Source organism: Leucoraja erinacea, chromosome 2, assembly GCF_028641065.1.
Source record: "Leucoraja erinacea ecotype New England chromosome 2, Leri_hhj_1, whole genome shotgun sequence".
NCBI lineage: Eukaryota > Metazoa > Chordata > Chondrichthyes > Rajiformes > Rajidae > Leucoraja > Leucoraja erinaceus.
In genome coordinates this window covers 50,527,623-50,530,189 of record NC_073378.1, presented here as the reverse complement: position 1 = coordinate 50,530,189, position 2,567 = coordinate 50,527,623, and positions in this window count along the sequence as shown.

The window sequence follows — 2,567 nt, the reverse complement described above, 5'->3', positions numbered from 1 at the left end:
TGATTCTCTTTTAACATCCACCAAGTGATTGCTTGCCCTTAGTTAGCTCTGCATAAAGTAGCTGCTTTGAATTCTGTCATCAAACATTCTTCTGACATGTCTGCCCACCAGATCTGCGATTCTTTCAGCAATGTATAAATTCTGGGGAGGTTTATCTGGGGCAGAATCTGTATCTCTGGAATCTTGTCTTGCTACTTGGAGTATTCTGCACACACATGTCATACGGAGGCAACTCGGCTGTCTGGCATATCTGCTGTACACAGTCCATATCTCACAAGCATAGATTAAGGTGGGAAAGACACCACGATTCAAAGGTGAAGGTGACAAGGTAGATGTGGCGAGTATGCTCCCTCTGGTTAAGCATTTTATTACTAAAACGAACATACATTTATTTCTTCAGTTAGTGGATGTATTCTCTACTTTGGAGGTTTGTGGAAACTTGGTTGTTGAATGATTTGAATGCTAGTTTGATAGAGTTCTGGATATTAAGGAAATCGAGGGAGATGTTAATAGTGCAGGAAAAAGATTTTGTAGTCGATGATCAGATTTGATCTTGTTGAATAGCAGAACCAACACAAGGGGGTAATTGTTAAACAGATACTTCCATTTCATATTTTCTTATATGAGGTAAAGACAAAGGTATTTGTTATGTCTATCAGTTATATTGTGCTGAACAAGCTAAACCAGGTCACATATTCTGAAGCTTAAAACATTATACAAAACATATTGCAACATGATCCCTATTCTTTTGCCCATAGAGAATTGAGTCATTTCACACTGAATGTAATTTTCAACATCTTAATGTTGTTACCTCACACTTCACTCAAAGTGTTTCTGACTTCATATGGGGTATACACACCAATTAATTCTTGCTGAGATCTAGGGATCAGAGATCGCTCAGGCGGCACGGTGGCGCAGCGGTAGAGTTGCTGCCTTACAGTGAATGCAGCGCCAGACACCCGGGTTCTATCCCGACAATGGGTGCTGTCTGTACGGAGTTTGTAGGTTCTCCCCGTGACCGGATTGGTTTTCTCCGAGATCTTCGTTTTCTTCCCACACTTCAAAGACGTATAGGTTTGTAGGTTAATTGTCTTGGGAAATGTAAAAATTGTTCCTAGTGGATGCAGGATAGTGTTAATATGCGGGGATCGCTGGTCGGCGCGAACACGGTGGGCCGAAGGGCCTGTTTCCATGCTGTATCTCTAACAAAAAACAGATTTAACAATATTTTTGCACAGTCTTTGCTTGTGAACCTATCCTCACTCCCGCTCTAGCGTGATCCTGTGTCTCCCCTTCTCCCTACTATTAGGCCACTCCTTGCCAGCTTCCAATTTTAATAAACACTTTGCATGTCATCAGTCAGAGTGTTGAGTAGAAATTACGAGGTCATACGAGAGTGGTGAATCTCTGGAACTCTCTGCCACAGAGGGTAGTTGAGGTCAGTTCATTGGCTATATTTAAGAGGGAGTTAGATGTGGCCCTTGAGGCTAAGGGGATCAGGGGGTATGGAGAGAAGGCAGGTACGGGATACTGAGTTGGATGATCAGCCATGATCATATTGAATGGCGGTGCAGGCTCGAAGGGCCGAACGGCCTACTCCTGCACCTAATTTCTATGTTTCTATGTGCAGTTGTATAAAACGTTGGTGAGGATGCATTTGGAGTATTGTGTTCAGTTTTGGGCACCATGTAATAGGAAAGATGATGTTAAGCTGGAAAGGGTGCAGAGAAGATTGATGAGGATGTTCCCAGAACCAGAAGGCCTGAATAGGGAGAGGTTGAGCAGGCTAGGACTGTATTCCTTGGAGCGCAGAAGGATGAGGTGATGTTATAGAGGTGCTCAAAATCATGAGGGGAATAGATTGGCTAGACGCACGGAGTCGTTTGCCCAGACTAGGAGAATTGGGAATCTGAGAACATACATTTACGGTGAGGGGGAGAAAGATTTAATAGGCAGGTGGGAATAGTGTAGATGGGACATGTTGGCCGGTATGAGCAAGTTGGGCAAAAAGGCCAATGAGACTTGTAAGACTCTATATCTATGACTATAACACCACATTGATGGTAAAATGTGTAGGAGGAAACGGGTCCTTTTCACAATGGCAGGCAGTGACAAGTGGGTACCGCAAGGCTCAGTGCTGGGACCCCAGCTATTTACAATATATATTAATGATCTGGATGAGGGAATTGAAGGCAATATCTCCAAGTTTGCAGATGACACTAAGCTGCGGGGCCGGGTTAGCTGTGAGGAGGATGCTAGGAGACTGCATGGTGACTTCTATAGGCTGGGTGAGTGGGCAAATGTTTGGCAGATGCATTATAATGTGGATAAATGTGAGGTTATCCATTTTGGTGGCAAAAACAGGAAAGCAGACTATTATCTAAATGGTGGCCGACTAGGAAAAGGGGAGATGCAGCGAGACCTGGGTGTCATGGTACACCAGTCATTGAAAGTAGGCATGCAGGTGCAGCAGGCAGTGAAGAAAGCGAATGGTATGTTAGCTTTCATAGCAAAAGGATTTGAGTATAGCAGGGAGGTTCTACTGCAGTTGTACAGGGTCTTGGTGA